Below are 20,308 nucleotides of genomic sequence, written 5' to 3'. Positions count from 1 at the left end.
ATTTAGCAACAGCTATATGACACTATTTCCAGTGTAGGAAACTGTGTAATTGGGTGGAAAGTATTGATAATGAGACCTTATTCTAATTAGGTAGATGTAGTGCAGAATTTACTGGATCAGCAATATATATTCAGGAATGTTTCGAGAACACCTGGCACCCTGAAGAATACATCCATACCGCCGTAAATTCAGGCATTTCCACCCCCACAAAATTTTAACTGTTCTAATGAAATAACAGATGACTTTTAATTAACATTAAATTAAACCTAAATATCAAAGAAATTAATGATAAGAATTAATTAATATTAAGAGTCCTATAACCTCATTTGTTCAACCTGCACACAAAGAAGTATTTTCTGTTTATACTTTGTTAAATATCCATCTGAATAATTTGGTTATGACAAAACCATGATATGGATCACAAAGGATGACAAAATACAGCTTTTAGAAATTCAATGAGTGCATTTCATAGCTTTTTCATTCCAACATCGATGTTTTAATAGTTCATGACATTTAATATTATTTCATCTCCTTTAACGAAAGAGATACCCAAACCATAAGAGATTGGTTAGCTACTAAATTTTCTTGATTTGGAACTCTTCCCTGTTTGTTGCTCAGGATAATAGGGTTAATATACAGAGATTTTAGAAATTCATAAAACTGTGATGTAATCATATCACAAGTTTTCAAACAACATTTCCAAGCATCAGTTTGAAACCTTCCCATAGCCATATTTATATCATATCTAGAATTGCACTATTGCCAACCATACTTCAGTGCTAAGTAAGCTTCAAACACTTAGTTGTAGTGTGAAATATATATATACACACACTTACGTATATGTATACACTTTCAGTTTCCTAAAGCTAACTTGCATCAGAAACTCCCCTTAGGGAGTAAATCTGACCCAGCAAAGTCTTACTCAACAGAGCTTCAAAAAAAACAATTCCCTCTCCAACAAAATTATAATTTCCCAAGCACTATATAGAAGAGACCAAACTTTCTGATCATAAATTACCTTCAAAAATCACATTGTGAAGAGCCATAAACTTGTCATAAAACATACCATATATTTTGAGAAAATGAAGGGAAGAGATCTGGTTGCAGGTAATCTGTGACAGTGATTTCCTAGGAGGAAGACTAACAGCATTGAGGGACAATGCTGCGCAGACCTGCTTGTGACTCTGTGGTCAACCAGTGGTACCAGATTTGGAAACCCCTTCAGCCTCATCGTCAGCCACATCTATTGCTCTGGACTGCATAGTAGACTACATTACTCCTAGGAAAACACAGCCTTTCAATAAATCACTTATTTTGGTCATAGGATGTGAGCTACACAAGTGGTGTACAACCAGCAAGTACTGCCCATGGCAGCTACTGAGCTCATCTACAACAAACTAGAAGGGTCATTGTGAACCTTTGTATAGTCCAATAGATGCAGTTGGTAGGCTTTTTTATTCTGATGGAGAAAGTGTCTGTAGGATATTTCTTATTGAACTGAAACAGTAACTACCTCAGAACATGATTTTGAAGTACTTCTGGCAAGAACTCTATAGCAGAAAATGTTAGCACATAGCACTGATAGCAATATTTGTATAGCTTGGAAGGGCACATTTGAGTGCACACTGCAGAAAATATCAGCCTGAACTTGTTTCCCCTCTTCTCTTCTGTCATACATTCAAGCCTGGAGTCCCTGATGCATGTATTTGACCTATCAAAATACTTTAATAAAAGCAAATTATAAAGGTTTCTCCATTTCCACATGGGTCTGCTGAACTCCAGATTTTGAGGGCATGTCTGTTTGCCACCACATCTCCCTTCTTGAAACGCACACACAGAAGACGCATCTGGATTATTGTGTCTTGTTCTGGAATCCTCAATATAAGAAGGATATGGAGCTGTTGGAAAGGGTCCAGAGGAGGCTGCAAGGATGATCAGAAGGCTGGAGCACCTCCCATATGAGGACGGGCTGAGAGAGATGGGCTTGTTCTGTCTGGAGAAGAAGGAGAGGAGATCTCCTCTCTCAGAGGAGGTCTTATAGCAACCTTCTGATACCTGAAGGGGGCTACAAGAAAGCTGAGGAGGGACTTTTTACGAAGGCTTGTAGTGACAGGACTAGGGCCAATGGCTATAAATTGGAGAGGGGCAGATTTAAGCTAGACATAAGGAGGAATTTCTTCATGACAGTGGTGAGGCACTAGCACAGGTTGCCCAGGGAAGCTGTGGCTGCCCCGTATCTGGAAGTGTTTGAGGCCGGCTTGGATGGGGCCTTGGGCAGCCTGACCTAGTGGGACCTGTTCTTACCCCTGGCAGGGGGTTGGAACTACATGATCTTTAAGGTCCCTTCCAACTCAAACTATTCTATGATTCTATGAAACACCACATGGCTGCTGTAAGAAGGGCCTGCTACCATGCCTGCAGCTACCCCAGTGAGATAATATGACATAGAGGGCAGGGCAGCTCTGGGACAAACGAAAGTCTCATCTCTATATCTCTAGACAAGAAAGTTAGGCAGGGATTAAATGTAGATGGGCCAGTCTGGGGCATAGACCACTTCCATTTCTTTTGATCAAGATATCAAAAGAGTTGGTATTTACCAATAATCTGCTTAGCCAGCATCTGAGAGGCAACAATATTTTCTTGTACTTAGAGCATAAACGTAGTAACAACTCTGAGAAACCAAGTTGTATCTATGAGGACTGCATGCTCAAATAACTGTTATTTTGACAAATTGGCCCAGATTCTCGTCTCATTTCTTGAGAGAAATGCTATATTATTTCATAAAAGAACTCCCACAATACCCATTTACGTCAAAATAAGATCATAATGCAGACTTGCAGTCAAGGATGATAAAAATTTCTCTCTCAAAAAATTCTGGGTTATGTTTTCATCTTGAAAAATGTGCCAGCGTTAGGGTCAAAATATCAAAGTTAGCAGTTTGTGAGGGAATATTTATTTCTTTATTCTTGATGTATTAACAGAATTAAAACTTGGCTTTTGACATTTTCAAAGGTAGACATAAATTTAATTGATTTCTGCCTTTAAAGTGTAGAGGAATAGGAGCAATGCTATCTGCTCTAAGTGTATGCAGTGAAGGCAATACTAGCCTGTGCTTTTCTTGGTGGCTTTGAACTGGCTGAGGAATTAGGTCACAAGAAATGGGTCTCTTTCCTCTGCATCCAAAAGAAAAGAAATGCGATAACTAATATTGCTCTGAATTCCTTCAGCCATTTAAATCTTTAACTCTTTCAAATTTTGATAGGATTTATGCACACATGGCAGTAATAAGTGGGAGTCTGTATTAGATTTCCATTACCTGTAATTCTCCTATAAGACCAAGAATCTCTCTTAGCAAGATACTCTTTCATATCACAAATGAGCCTTCTGAGAAGTTTCAGAAGTTCACGATGCTTAAACCCACCCCAGAGATGGTCTTGTACTAGAGACACATATGTAGGAAAAAACACTGGATTTTTCTCATGTAGGACAGCTGTTAAACTGAAAAAAATCCTGGGCTACAAGTCTTCCAGGAACAGACTATTAGAAAGTGGTGGGTTTGTTATTTCCTGCTGGGCCAGCAGTACTACAAAAAATAAGTTGAATAAGCAGAAATACTACAAAAGCACAAGAACAGGTTGGTCTATAAAGATTGCATACAGGTGCAGAACAAAAATAAATGGTGGTGCAGTCTGTGCCTTCTGGGAGGAAGGCCAACCAAAACAGAAAATGTTAGCCTAGATACCACTATGAATTTTGCATGAAATTAAGGTTTCCTTTCATATCCAGAACAAATTTTTCCATCCATTCTTTACCTAAAAATTGAGCAAATTCTGATTGTCATGTACTGTGTGGGAACTCAATAATGACTCTGTAAACATTCCCTAAGATGACATGCTGTGTGTTGCATAGCTTGGTTCTCATGAAGTATTTGTAAGCTGTTGACAGAAAATATATCTTGAGAAAATATCCAGTTTCCTTTCAAATAAAATGGAACAATTTCACTTCTACTCTATGATCCCTGTTGGTAGAATACTGTGTGCCAAGTTTGGCAGTTATCAATTTGTTGCTAATGTTTAGTATGCTAAAAGCCAGATCTGCTACTACTAGTGGTCAGCAACAGGATTTCCAAGGTCTGCAAGATCTGTATTTTAACCTTAACAGCAAAAGATAAAAATAGGACTGCAAACGTTATATCAGAAAAGTAACAGAGCTAAAGAAGGAAAATTAATCTTATTTAAAAAAAAAAAAATTCTCTCTCAAAAATAACTTGGGTTCACGTATCAAGAAATTTTTACAATCATAATGAACGCCATATAGTTAGTTATTATCTGACACGCACTGGTATTTTAGCACAATCCTTTATGCTTTGCAATATACATTAAGCAGATGATTTGACCCACCCTCGTTTCTGTGTGTCCTACTTGTGTCTGTATTCACTTTTTTTAATCGATTAATAAGCTTTGCACACATTTCTGCACACATTTCTGCAGATGAGAAGATAAGGCCTAGCATATCTGCTCTTGTTCTGACAGAAGCCTAAACCAAAGTAGCAAATAGATTTGAACCTGTCTCTGGCTGTTTATCCTTTCCCTGCAAAAGCTGAACCTCTGGTTTGTACTCTCCCTGGAGCACGTGACAACCTGTCTGTCACTTGGCCTGGTCTTTGCTGGACTGACTTTTTCCCTAATTCCCCACTGCAGAGCTGGGGTCAGCAAGGAGGGGGACTCCTTAAGCACCCCTAGAGTGGTGCCATCTGAGAAGGGACATGGCAATGCATTCGGTGGAGCATTTCTGTGCACGGGTCTTGAATCAGTTGGAAGACTTCTCTGCCACCATGCTGCCCTAGTGCCTCACGTTACAAACTTGTGAGGCAGTCAGGCTTGTCTGAAAACTACCAGCTTTTTGGAAAACTGGTTTGGGATCAGATTAGTGACAGCACAATCTTCTAAAGGGAGCAGAAGAAACTCAGTATGGACTACAGCTAGGGCAGCACCAACTGGGAATCTTGTACTGAATGCTTAATATGTATAGAGTACACAATCTCATGGCCAGGGATGTTAATCCCCTTGTGGCAGGATAAAGCAGTGCTTTCTCTCAAACTGGCTGGCCCCAGGCCCCAGAACACATGTGCCTGGTACTAAAGAGTTTGTGGCCAGCCTGTAAAACACAGCAAGCAGCATTGCTTCTGTAGGAGGTTCTGCTTAGGTGCAAGCACTGACAAAACAGCCAGAGAGAAGCTAAGATAAATAGTACAGGATATGGTGCAAAATCTTCATTTGCTGTCCAGTTCTCAGCAAAAGTTAGACAATGGTTGCGGGTTCTGAAACCTGAAAAAAGGATGGCAAGTGTTGGCTTTTGCTGAGAAACACCACCTTGTATTCAAATGGATGTGCCAAGAACCTGTGAAATGGGTTAGGGACAGAACCACCACCTCGCTGCGGGCAGTCCTTGAACTTGCCCTTGCATGCCTGCGCTGTCAGCCGCAGCTGTGTGCGCATCCCTTCCCTTCTCCAGCTGAACAGCACACCAAAGCAGACTCGTTAGCAAGATCAGTGGAACAGCTACATACATGCATGCCTCTTGTGGGGAGTCCAAGCATTGGTGCTAGTAATGCCATCAGGGTATCACTGCCTTAGAGGTGCTTCAGCTTGTAGTTTGAATATACCCTAAGTGGGACTAATTTTATGGTAGTGCTACCTTGCTAACTATTAATTTCTTTCCTTAAAATTTGTTTAACTATCAGAAACTACTAACCGTGTCATCATTCCCTATCTCCGCTAAATTTTGTAGTACAGTCTTTAGTCTTCCTCTTTACACACGCAGGTTATTCCTTTTGGGCTGTGTTCTTAGAGTTGATCTATCATGAGACCACATCCAGCATCTACAATTTCAAGGTAGTGGTTGTACGATTACCTGCATGAACTTGCAAGAATTACTTTGATCTTATCCAGTAACAACTCCCCCTCAACTTCCCATTCACTAACAATTGTGAATATAACATATAAACAAGGTGTTTATCTTTACCTTGTTTTAATTTTTCTGCAATATGTTTATTGTGTACCCCCAAAGCAATTTGTTTTGCAAATACCCTTTTCTGTTGAACACCAGTATGTTTCCTCTGACTTCATACGTGTACCAAGGTAGCGCAAAGATACTCTTGTTCCCAAAATCTCAGAACTAGCTCTTGCTGAAACCTGTGCTGCATTTTAAAAGAGACATTTAGCATTCTGACCTTACGATGTTGACAAAGTAGGAATATTAACAGTGATAAACCTTCCTTTAAAGTCTTGCCTGTTTTCACAGTGATTTCCTGCAAATGTAACTTTATTTTTCCTCCTTCCATGAAATTTCTTGATCTTTGTTTTAACACCTCTCCAGAGCTTTGAGGGTCACAGGACCACTTTATTGAGCTTCTCCACAATAATTCTAGGAAAAGCTCCAAGACATGAATCATTATCTCCTGACTTGATCATCAGATTCTTATAGAATCTGTGTTATGTCCCATCTGTATAACTCTAATTCATGCATTTGGGGGCCTTCCTACTATTTCGCTGGAGCCACCTGTAGCTTGTGCACAACTCTTTTGCCAGTACAGTAACAGAGACAGAATCTCAGTGTGAACTCAGGGCTGGAAGAGGTTCATTACCTAATAAAGAAATAGAGGATGTAGTTCTAAGTCTCATATGGTGTTGCCCTACCACAAACATCAAAGCTGGTTTGTTCATGTTCCCTGTGGCTTTTCCATCACTCAAAGTGAGGAAAGTCAGGGTCTTGGCCAGTCAGAGCAACAAAATAGATACTGTTACTCCACGTTGTTATTTCCCAAACTTAGTGTCTAGCCTTGTTGACATTGTCTGAATGTCTGTGCCTTACTGTTTCACGATATGGGTCTGATTTCAGCCTTATGCTTCATGAAGCACTGATTTATTCAGGTGTAGAAGGCTACAAGGGGACAAAAACGTGCTTCTTCATGTAATAGGACACCTGTTTGCCCTTGCCTGCCAAATAATGTTTCGTTCACAAACACCTTTGGTTGCCACCAAGACAGACTGAAATACAGCAGGTGCCTGGGAAACCCAGGAACTTTTTTGGGCATAGAAGTCTATGTAATGAGAAAGCCCTTATCATGTTTGAAGCCAGCTTATACTTTAAGAGACTGGTGGGAATAAAATGAACCACAAGGAGAGGAGCCTAATGGAGCTTGAGAAAGAAACATTTCCACAGGGGCTGAGCCACCTGCTGCATACAACTAGATAGAAATAGGATATCAGATCACTTCCCTGCTTGGGAGGTGGTCCAAATGAAGTTTCCATATCTGAATACAGGGAATTAAGCATGTCATGGCAATAGGCATTCTATGAAATGGTGAAAAGCAGGTGTGGTGGATCTGTGCCCTGTGCTTGTCCACCAGCACCAGCTGGTGGTACTCTTAGCAGCATTTTGATACATCTGAAAAATGCATAGAAAATATAGATTCCCTCATTCTTGTGAACACTACACTCAGATACCAACAGGTTCCTTTAGAAGGTAACTGGGTTTAGATCACTGCTTGAAAAACCACTGTCAAAAACAAACCCCAAACATCCAACTGCCACCATCATTATCAACGCCAGTTGTAGCTCTCCTGTAAATCTACAAAAAAATCTGTAATAGATGCCACCTACCATGGGAAACGGAAATAGCATTCCTAGGCAGGACTTAAATGTTAGGGGAATTACATCTAGCAAGGAGCAGACTGCTTTCATGAAGCCAGCTTTTAGATACACAATTTACACAAAGGAGACTGCTTGATAGTCAAAACGCATTCACAAAATATTCAAGATATATACAGTATTCAGAAGGATTTAACCCAGAACCTTAGAAGAATGATAGTGTGCAGCATTTATAATACCTAAGAATGATGAATCAATGTATTTATTGCATATTTTGATAATTTAAAAATTTGTAAGTAGCAGATGGCATGACCAATCTTGTTTTTCACTTTTAAAAGTCTTAGTATGTGACCAAATGTATATGTTTATACATATTACGTCTATTAAAAAATCCTTCTGATGTAAGCTGTAAACTGATAATTGTTTAAACAACACACATGATAAATAAATCTGCTTTCTTTAGTGTATATCAAAATCCTATTGCTACAGTCTCTGTAGATTACAGAGGTTGAGGAAAACTTTTCCTTGAAAATTTTTATTTTGCCAAAATAAATCCTTTTACCTATTAAAAGTTTTGTCTTAACTTTATTTCTTCCTTTGTGATAATTTCAAAACAAAAAAGTATCTTTAAAAAAAGCTCAACCCTTTATTTTATAAGGGATTATTCTGTGCTTTGTTCTAGCATCCGTTATCAAAGGCCAGTATAAAAAACAAACTTTCAACCAGTTCCACAACAATTTCATAACAGGTCTTTTGTTCCCTCTAATATGTTTCTCTCAGCAATTTTAAAACGCAAGTAAGTCATCTTCAAAAACATAAATGCGTTTAAACATTAATAGATAAGTAAACTCATTAGAGAATCAGTGAAATGACTAGCATAAGTAAAGCTCATGACATGCCTGCACATTCACAGGATGAGGGACCTGGCTCTTTTTTTCTGCATCTGCGCCGTGGTTGGCTGCTGTGTGGCTCTTAAAGGATGCAGTGACCTATCTGTGGGCTTGGTCGAAAGTGCTGTGCCTCTGCCATTTATTTTTAGAAGGATATCAAAGTCTGTGGTCTGAGTCAGAAGTGCAGAGTTCATTTAGCTCTCATTGACTTTCACTGAGGCTACTAAGCACTTCGGAAGAATCAGGCTCTTTGCTTAGTTCCTCTTTAAGGTGGAACTGCACAGACTCTTTAAATTATGTGGCTCCTGTTAAATGCTGGAGTGGAAGAACTACATGCACTTAGGACTCATTCACTCTAATAAAGAGAAAAATGTAACACAAAGAAACCTTCATGGGACAGTTTACACCATGCAGTGTTTTTTTAGCTGTCGTATAGAATTTAATAAGCAATTATACCACAGAACAGAATGTTAAAATACATTTTAAAACACTGATTAAAAAATACAGCATTTTTGTTAAATTATACAACCCTGAAGAATAATAGAACCTGATTTAAATGTGTAAATGAAATTTTAAAGGGAATTCCATGTGCCAGGAAAAGTAATAATAGAAAACAGGTGCAAAGCATTTGAAGAAAGAGGTTGAACTGAATTTACAGAAATGATTGAATTCAAGGAACAAGAGTTAGACAACTTAGTATCACTGTAGGTGTATGGTGAATTCCTTCCATGAAGATAGCAAATTATTTTTTACCTAATAATATGTAGTATTCAATAGTAACAGATAATAATAATTATCTAGAATTAACTTGCAGCAATAGATAATAATAATTATCTATGATTATCTGTTACCACTGACCTATTTGACCTTCAGGTTTTCATTGATGCCAATAGCTTTTTTGCTCACATATCTTTAATCTCTTCTTTTACCACCCAAACTGTTATAGCCTTTATGCAGTGATTTTCTTTTAGTTATTGGTGAATCTTCTGGCCTCCCTCAGATTTTAATACCAGTCATGATAATAGAATGAGAACTTACTTAATGAAATGGCAATTTCAGTCTCAGTTATTTTTCACCACTTGAGTCTTTTTTATCCATTAGCTTTAAAGAAGAGAAGCAGAAGAGGACTTTTAGCTGGGCTTTAATACCAAACTATTTTTAAATAATGACTTTTTTTTTTTATATATCGAAGAAGAAAAAGCCCTTAAATCTTTAGGGAAATGGGATTAAGCCAAGGTACTTCAAGTGATATCAGCCTTGAACTAATAGAAACTTTCCCGATAGCCTAAGATTAGGAGGCACAAAAGAGCAGAGCCTGTTCCCAGGTTTCAAAGAATATGAGGCAGTAGAGATAAGTACTTGTTCATTAGACAAGAGCAGCGATTAATAGGCAGTGCTTAATATGATTTTTGGAAATCAGAGAAGGGCTTGAGAATCCTTAGTAACTGACTAAATTACTTAGGAAGATGATGTTTCTTCAATATATAATTGGAAAAAAACTCAGCAGGGAGTGCTTGAGTGGATATTAAAATTAAAGGTATGATTTGTTAACCAAAACACCCAGTTACTTCAGTGATGAAGAAAGAGAAAATGTAAAAAGAAAAAATCTAGCCTAGCCATAAAATACAGGGACATTTAGTGAATCTCTGTGACAGAACTTGAGTATGGTAGGACCCTGTGTAGAGAAGCCTCACGGTCAAAGCAACTACCGTTGTACCTAGTTTGGATACTTAACTGAAATGTCATACAATCTACTTCATCAACTGCTTAAATTAATTTCAAGAAGCAGTTTATCAGTAGCACCAACTCTGTTTTTGTTCTTTTTAACAAGAATATCACAATCAGCTGCCTGCCATTCCTTAACAGAAAAGAAGATAAGGAATGCATCCTAAACCTGTGCTTCCTAATGAAACATACAAACTTATTTTAACCCCTGAATTTGTCTTTATGGAGATGAATGCGGGACGCTTTCAGGAACAGTCGTCACTTACAGACATCAATCTAAGATCTGGATGATATTTCTGTACTGAAAGTTTCTCTTGGAGGTATGAGGAGCTGAGACACTGAAGCTCTTTTGTTCTATACTAAGAGAAGTCCTGCAACAGTTGTATAAAATCTTTCCTATAAAATTTGCAGGCCTTTTTGGTTGTAGTTTTGTGAGTTTCTTTGGTTTTATGCTTCTGATTTTTTTTTTGGTTGCTTGGTGTCTGTTTGAGGTTTTTGGTGGGGTTGTCCCCTTTTTTTGTTAAATAGCTAGCAAATATCTGAGAGTGGAATTTGGTTTAAAAAGAATTGAAAAAATTGTAAATATATATATATGTTGATATCATTGGGTGGACACAAATTGAGAGAGGAGCTAACTAGACTTGATTTCTAGATTCAGTTATATGACAGAGTTAGTAATAGTTTGCACTTACTAGTGATGGCTGAGCCCAAATCCATGGAGCCTGTGATGCGCCGGAGTAGAATTTCCTCCTCCTCTTCTGGGCAGGACCACGGCAACCTGCAAGGGATTATTTGCAGGAGAAAGCAGATGGTGTTTGTGGTGCCGCATTCCACCTGGGATTCTGCCAGGGGAGGGCAGCTTTAATTTTACTCCCCTTTTCACCATGACAGCTTCCCCAACCTGGCTCTCATCACTTGCTCTAGCAGCAGTGTTAGCTAGAGGGAGGACTACAGGACAGCAATGTTGACTTGTAATGCTACAGTTCTTTGGGTGAGCACAGAACTGGCAAAACTAGGAACTAAGCACAGAAGATGCAAGAGATGTGATTTATGGCTCGCTTGAAAACTGAAACAAAACAACCAACCAACCAAAAAAAAATTAAGCAATTGAGATCAGGAGAGCTTCACAACTTGTTCACTCAAATTAGTGACAAAGTTAACATCAAGGCCAAAATCAGATACCTAGTGAGCCATCCCGGCTGACCCCAGAAAGCCTCCCATTGGAAGAAACTTAACCTTTCTGAGTTTCTTGTTTTCTTAATGTACAGAACAGAGATAATACTGTTGGCCTACATATAGCTATAAATGCATTATGACCGGTGTAAGTGATAAAAATAATTTCCCTGATTTAGAGAGGAAGAAACTGAGAAAAGGAGGTTAAGTGATATATATTTTTCTTGCAGATTGCCTAAAATGTATTTGACAAGTACTCTGGAGTGAGCACAGACTGCCTGCAAGAGATTGCATGGGAGTTTGACTCCAGCCGTTCCAGCACTCTGTGAATAGACCTAACATCGCAGGCTGGGTAACTAGAGAATTGTGTTGCTGTTCACTTTAAAGCCTATCCCTTTGTCACCTATCACTTCAAGAGCTACTTATTTCATGAAATAAGCTTTTCTAGTGTCAATCCTTCCAGCTAAACAAAGAAAAGGAGATGAGAAAAGGAGTATTTCAAAGTCTGTTCTTCGTATATGAACAAATGATGTGGAGTGAAATACAGTATTCTTCAAGCTGGAGAGGTGAATTGGTATCCAGCTAGGACCGAAGCAGCCCTTAACAATAATACCTGATAGTTCTCATTACATTACAAATGAAAGTGTTTCACAAGGATCACTTGAAAGGCTCAAGTAAGATATATTGTTAGCATTATTCTATTCGGAAGACCATTGGGATACGAAACAGATTAAACTATCAGAACCTGTTAACGGGACTAAATTTCACAACCAGGAATGAACTATATAAGCCAAAATAACCTCTGCCTGTCCTGTTTTCCCACGATCAGAAACCAAACAGTTCTTTCATTCTGAATGACATTTGCTTAGGCAAGAATAAAACACTCCAGAGCACAGTCACTGCAGGAGAGCCCCAGGCATGTATCCATGCAGCAGAGGCAGCCCCAGACGTGCTTCCTTGTGGAGTGCCCATCTCAGGAAGAAAGGTCCCAGGATGCCAAGTCTTGGCAGGGATGGTGCAGCAGCCCTTGCAGGAAGGTGCTGAAAAGCATGGTGGGGCCAGAGCAAGAGTGGCCTTTTGAGCATGAGAGGCAGCAGGCAGTGGCTCAGCCCTCCTCTTTGCCCCCACTGGCCTCCCCCAGAAGGGGCTGGGGTTGCACAGGGGTTTCTGAATTATTCCCAAGAGAAGGAGAAGAGATGCAAGTACTACAAATTTTACTACAATTTTTTTTTTTTTTTTGTAGTTTTTTGACCATTTTTGCCCCATTTGATATTGATTTATGTGTTTTACCTAGGCCACCAGAACAGACCACACTGCCTCCCTCCTTCCTGCCGACAAGCATGAAGACAAAAAAAAAAAAATCACAAGAGAATCTGTTCTGCAGATCTATCAGGCCCTTGAAATTAAGAGGGCAGATTACTAGATGCTATCTGCAAGGAACCTTTTAGCAACTCTTTCACAAAATAAAACACATAGAATAAAATGTTCAAACTATGAAAACTTTAGTTTGGATGAAGTCAAACTCTCCTGGCCCTATAGAAGGAACTTAGAGCTTTTTCCTTCCCTCCCATCCATCCTCTTCAGCCCTCCCAACACCAGAGCATTAACACAGACACGTTTCAATGTGCTTCCCTTTACTCCTTTTCTTTTTCATGTGACTCCTTTTTTAAAGGAGTCTTCATCCTCTTGGTAGATACCCTTTATGTATTGGTACATGGTAACAATCAGAGCTTCACAGCAGTGGAAGACAAATCAGGCTGCACCTGGACTTCTGCCTGGACCAAAGAGAAGAGCACCTGGTCAAGGTGGACTTCGTGACACAAAGTATAAAGGGATGATAGTCATCCTCCTCCCTGAGAAGGAAGGAAATGAAATCAGCACACTACATTACCACAATTAGCACATTTAAATCAGCATTTTAATACTTCCAGGACTTGGAAAAGATTAGAGCAGCTTTAGTCAAGGTAGTGTCTTTTATTAGAGCTTTTATTTCCCGTTTACTCCCTTTAAAATTGATTAAAGTTGAAAGGCTAAAGCATATAAGGATATGATTATCTCAAGTCACTTCTGAAAAATCAAATGTGGAGCCTCAAGTCACTTCAGCATGTTAAAAAATGTTATCCTCTGCTTTGCAGACCTACTCATGCAAAGAATACGATATAACAAGGAAACAAGGATAACTTCATCCCTGTAAATCACAATCCTCTTAGGGTAGATCAATCTTTTTCTTAGTGCAGACATATCAAATTTCAAAGGTCAAGCCTTTTATTGTTCACATGGTATCTGCGAGACTTAGATAAGCTAAATGAAAAATTCTGTAATACACAATAATCAACATTTTCTAGAAATATATGAGTTGACTACAACGGTCACTGAATGGAGGAGGACACCGTAGCACACCTAGGGCAGACAACATTGGATTTTCAGATGAGAGTGTCTGCATTCTGGTTTGGCTGCCTGTTGAAGGCAGGCAACATGACCCCAGCAGCAGCCCTGCCGCTGAGCGCCGCAGCACAGGTGGCTCCCCGTTCAGGCTGCAGTTCATGCTTCCCGGTGTAGAGAAAGGATTTCCTGTTTCAGAGCCAAACATGCAGGCAGAGACTGCACTCTCACACTTTCACATCAATGGCTTCCTTTTCTTCCGTGTAATCTTTTTTTTTTTTCATTTGCTCCCCATTTTGTCTCTCTATGCAATGCTTTTGTTTGCAAAGCAAATGATAGTTAAGGGAAGTTAATACGCAGGGAAACAGTTCTTGGAAACAGCATTTATAGTTGGGCATGTGGATTTACATCCATGGGGTTTTTATTCCAGTAGGGAGGGAAAAAAAAGAGAACTTTTTTATTTTCTATTTTGCCTTTAAAATGACAATTTCATTTCTATTTGTGGAGGAAAAAGAAAATCTCTTGCTACTACTCATTTTCTACCGGATTTTGTAATTCTTCTGCATTATGCTCTATCAATACCCATAGCACCACACTCTACAAGCAGTCCTGTGGAAACCTGCTTTGGCAGAGGAACAATGTTTTGAGTGAGTCTGTGAAGCACATTTTGAAATCTACAGTTCTTTGAGAATGGGAGATGTACAAGTTTATTTGCTCTGTTGTTTGCCTTATAGCTGCCACTGCCTAATTCGGGCATGAGTCAAAACGCACGCTTTCATGTACCAATGATTATTTACCAGATCAATAAGTGGGACCCACATGGATGTAATATTTCTACCTAAACATTAAGTCTACTAATAAGTTAAAATGTACATAATTGTGTTAGGCTTTTAATATGGATATCAGGCAAAGTTTTCTTTTGAAAAGTTGATTTGACTTTTTGTGTTCTTCTACTTGTTAGTCCATCTATAAGGCTAACAAGCAAGATTCACCAGCTCTGGAGCTCTTAAGAGCCCCATACAAGACGGTCATAAAGTACCCTTTGGCAGCAGCTTCCCTTGGAGAGAGGGAAAGCCAAAAAATGCAGCTCACTCCACTAGGACAATACACAGAATTAGTCTTTTTAAAGGAGAACTTTTGACATATGTGGAAAACAGTCTGTGTTCTCAAAGTGCCAAGAAACTTCAGCCTCCACAACCTCACATGAAAACTGTGGAGTGAATTTGCATTTCTCACTCATGTGATTTGCTGTTAGCAACCTCTTTGCTTCATTTCTCCCTCCTGACTATTCAAACATTCTTCTCTACTCTTCTTTATTTATTAGGTGCTTGCTGAGAGGTGAAAGCATCAGCTATTATTAGTGCAGTCTAACGCTTTTTATATGCTGCATGGGTCAAAGACACTCACAGGAATTAAGTTACAAAAGTCATATTCCCAGAAGACTTTTACAAGTCTTAAAAACCCACTGTTGAAATCCAAAACTCCACACCTCAAATAAATCAAAATATAGAAGGGTCACTTAACTTTTTCATGTGACTGCATACCTATAACAAATAGGACAAGGAACTTCAATGCACTGGATGCTTAAATACCATCTACTTTTCATTATAAAGCAACAAAAGTACTTCACAGCCATTTCATCATCAAAAGAAGCCTCCAAAAGATGAAAAATAGTTGAAATATAAAATTAGAAGTATAGAACAAATTCGGCATAGACTAACTGAAGAAGAAGCCTCTGAAGCCTCTGACTGCTTGAGAATAGACCTCAGATAAGAAGTCAGCAAGAAATTAAACACAAGTCTTTAAGTAGACATTTATCATCATTTTTTCTGCTTCACAGCAAGGCTTGTCAGCCCATTCAGACTGTCATTAGCATTGTCATCCACATCGTTCTCCACTGAGGATAATTAACCAGTAGTTGCCCTAGGATTTTAGTTGCTCAGTGATCTTAAAGCACACTTTGTTCATGAATCTTGTATTTAAAACCTTTCAGACATCAGAGCAGGCCATATCAATTTTGCCACAGAACATTTAATAACCTGCTCTTCCTGCTAATTACTAGCTGAACGCAAATGTAAAAGTGGGCCTTCTTCATTAAAAGCAGACAGGGTCTTTTGCATAGATCTCAATAAACTTAGGACTATTCCTTCACCTCCTGGGAATCAGCACTTTATTCTGCTTCGCATACCCCCTGCTGTTAATGACTGCATTGAGCAGGTGGCAGCAGAGCCCCCATGCTGGTGCCACCTCTGACCTGCCAGTCCCATTGCTATTCCAGTGGTGCTAAGGGGGACATTACCTGGCACTGTGAAGTTTACGAGGTCTGTGTCTCCTTCATCACCGCAACTACTGTCAATCGTCATTTAGGTAATCTAAGCCAGACAATACTTAACAATATTAAAAAATCCTAAATATTTAAAATCCTGTTAACCACCTTTCTCCTCCTGACTATGGTTCTTATTTCAACGAGGCAGATGTTGGGAAAAAAAATAAATATGCTGGACTGAGGCAAGTTTATGATGCCATTTCTAGGTAGCTGATTACCTTACTGTGTGCCTAATGCATATAAATGCAAGTCCCTAGTTTCGTTTCACCTCACTAGTTCACGTCAGTGTAGCAGGCAAAAGGAAGCAAAAAAAAAGCATGATAAAATTATAAGTGGATATTTCAGTGCTCTGTAAAACTCAAGAATAAATGGTAAGTGGCACTTGATTGATAGATATTCCTCTCAGTCTCTCTTCTGAGGGTATTAAAAAGATCCCTTAATTATGAAGAGGAATGTCTTCACTAAAAAAATGAAGGTGGTCTTTAAGTGTATCACTTGCTCCTTGTAAACTAGCACAATTTTGTTCATTATTATTTAGTGAACTATTTTTTGGTGCTCTTGTGCTCTTTGGATCAATAGGTCCTCTAAATGCATTCACTGAAGATGTCACACATGCAGATTGTTATAGAGAATATAAAAAAAAGTGTATATGACTGTATGGCACATACAATCTTTATTTTCTTTCTTGGACCCCAAGAAAGCCATCCAAGGATCCCATGTTGAAAACCATTACATCAATTCAAAGGTAGATTTTCAAAATTAATATAGACGTTGAATTTAAATCCAACTTCTTCCTTCAAGCTCTGATTTTAAGTTCAGAGCTGGGCTTAAGGCTGCACTGCATTTATTCAGTCCTTTTGTTCTCAGCCTGAGGTTGAGTATGCTTGAAGGAGAATCTACATTCAAATATCAGTGATGAAATTTCTTTCTGTAAATACAAACAATCACAGCACATATGCTCTACTTCCTTATCTCAGCTTCAGGCTTACAGATTTCTGGTGTTTCAGGAAGCCTTAAGCAGCTGTACTAGTGTAAAGAATGGATTCTATCTGGCATCTTGAAGTTCATTTATTTTTTTGCTAAGGACAAAGGCCTATGCAAGTGATATCCCCTGTGTTCATTTGCATTTTGTCCAGGTAGCTCCTTCCCTAAAGAACTCACACATCATCAACTTCATGGACAGATAACAAGAGCAAGTGGCTGTGGGATAGGATGCACTGAGGGCATTCCAGTCAGGAGCTGGGGACCTGGGGTAAGGGAATCTTGGGTATTAAGAAAATTTATGTACAGTTCTAGATTTAGCATTATATATTATACACATAGAGGTACTCCTATATATCTCATCAGGACTCATCACTTTCTTCTCAATGCCTAGTGTGCATTCCATAGGATCGATAACCAAAGTATCATTGTTGCTTACTATGTCAAAGAAAAGAAATACAACATTAAAAGTGATATATCACTCTAAGAATACTGTTTGCTCTGTTTCCCCAAAACATGATTAGACTTGAGAAAATGTCAATATCAGAAAAGCAAATAACCAATTACAAATATTGTAATTTAAATAGCAAAATTAAAGGAATTTACTGTTCTAATGGTACTTAAAAATTTGAATATTTTACAGAAACATGTAAATGACATTCAGTATATGTACAAGACTATTTTGTTGAGAAAATATTTTTTGAAAATTTCCAGTTTCATCCACTAAAACTGTACTAAAATTAGTATAAGAGCACTATATTTTAGTTAGAGTAGATCTTTGAAAGCTCTATATATATATATCAAAATACGTTGTTGTAAGACACAGTAAGACTCAGCTCCTCAGCCATGTAAAGCACAGATTCTGCTCTGTGAACAGAGACTTTAAATCAAGTAGTCACTAATGTTTTTATGGTGAGGAAACCAAATTCCAGTTCTGCCTTCTGTAGCTAAAAGGCCTTTCAGCCTGAACATTCTTCCGATTTATAACGTAATACAGCTCAGATCCACAAAAAAAACTTGGGCACATGATTTATAAACTACATTGTGTAAGCAATAATTGCATAAGGGCAACTAAAGCTAGCTGGGTCCTGAAGTAAATTTGTGCACTTAACATCTGCTACACTTTATCTGCTGTTTTGCACTTTCAGGAGATGGAGCAAGCCATCTCAGAGTGACTTTTACATTTAACTACACAGCAAATAAGTAAAATGAGCTGCCACCTGGTATAAGTGGCATAGAAGAGATGCCCTTTGAAGAAATTCTCAGTCAATCTGCTCCAGGTGGTATACATAAGGTGACCTGCAGCAGAATTCAATTTTAAGCTTCACAGAAGTCTTTTTTTTAATTATTATTTCCAACATAGAATGTCAGCATAGAGGCAGCTAAGATAGTCCTGTAAATGATTTTACCGAAAAGAAAGAAAAAGGCAAGCCATGTAGCACTAGTTCAGCAGCTGACACCAGTTTTCAGCACAGGATTATTTTGTAGGATATACAGGCCCTAAGGGCCAGGTTTTCAAAAGAACTCACTCACAGCATCTCCAGCTGAATCACTTCAAGCCAGTATCTGTGAGTGGGCTGAACCTGCATTCAGATCAAGTCCTGATGCTGAAAGGTATCCAACACCAACAGCCCCAGTGAATGTCCAGGGGTTTGAGAGCATTCTGAATTAACATCAAGCTTACTGTCAGCTCTTCTCTCTTCCACCTCCCTCCTGTTTTATTACCAACATTAATCCCATTCTGGGAATCCTAAATCATGTTACATGATTTTCTCTGTCCTATTATCAGTTTCCCTCTGCGGGAATTGCTGGCGAGTGCCAAATTTATTCTGTACAAATTGTTTTAAGGGAAGACTGATGTTCTTCAATAGTTGTTTAGATTGAACATTGTTTCTTGCTAGTGAGAACTGCCTATTGAACTGCCTATTGACTTGCCATGCTCCTACACTGAGAATTAGATTGGTGTTCCATACTGTGGAAGAGATGTAATGAACAGCTGGGAACACATCTCACAGCCACTTAGTGCATTTCTTAATTTTTAATATCTCTTCTGTTACCCCTTAACAAACTGCAGCCCAATTACTCCAGGGGGTAGGTAGAGGGTTGACCCTCTCATGCTGCCCCATCAGTCACAATCAATACTGTGTTTGCACTAAATATGGCTTAAAGAAAATGTATAGTCTGCAAAGGGAGAAAAGCAGGACATATACCCAGTCATACCACAGCATTTACCGCAAGAAACATTGATTACAAAGCAATGAATGGGACTACCATTATACTATTTGCCATGACTAATCTAAATGTTACAGGACTACAAAATGAGTGAAAAAAATGTTTTGCTTTCTTAATTTCTCTTTTTGTCCTCTCATTTCCTCTGCCTTCCCTCTCACATGTGCATGAATGTGTCTGTGTGCACATACAGCTTTCCTCGTGAAGCTTGTCAATTGCCACAGATTCATCTTTCTAAGTACATAATTCAATCCACTGAGCATTACGCTGTGGTAATGCTGATGAGCTCTTAATTCTTCTGCATTTATTGCAGCAAATTTATCACTGACCTTAATGAATCTTCCATTATGACAAAATGTCAGTGCCAAATCTCTTAAGAAGGTCTGGCATACAGTGATTTTAAAAGGTCAGTGTGTAATTTTTTTTCAAATAGGTCATTTAAAAAATAGGCACTTACATTTAAAAAGACAAGATTACACACCCAAAATAACAAAAAAATAGTAAAAAATCACTACTGACTCATCTGTTCAGTTCCTGAGAGATTTACATTGTTAACTAATGCTCATGAAGTACATGGGAAAATTATTTTTTAAAAGTTCTTTCTTCATGTGCTGGCAAGAAGTCATCAAGATCCATGTGGTCATATCTGCACATTCATGAGCACCTCTCCTTCCTGAGCACATAATCCAGAAGCAGAAGGTGGCATGAGGAAATGGGGTAGGTACAGGGCAAAGCGTGGCAGGATACACGTCTGCCCAAGGGCAGCATGGAGCCCTCTCTGCCACTGGCTGCCAAAAACTGTCGGCAAAACCCATTTGATCGAGAAACTCATGTATCTAGATGATAACGTTATTTTAAAAATAGTTTTACTACTGCTTTTTGCTACAAATGAAATTATTTACTCATAAGATGCATAGTAGTAATAATGCCTATATATAATATCCTGCAGC

Source organism: Phaenicophaeus curvirostris, chromosome 7 (genome assembly GCF_032191515.1).
Source record: "Phaenicophaeus curvirostris isolate KB17595 chromosome 7, BPBGC_Pcur_1.0, whole genome shotgun sequence".
Classification (NCBI taxonomy): domain Eukaryota; kingdom Metazoa; phylum Chordata; class Aves; order Cuculiformes; family Cuculidae; genus Phaenicophaeus; species Phaenicophaeus curvirostris.
The sequence above is the reverse complement of the archived record's forward strand: the minus strand, read 5'-3'. Positions refer to the sequence as shown.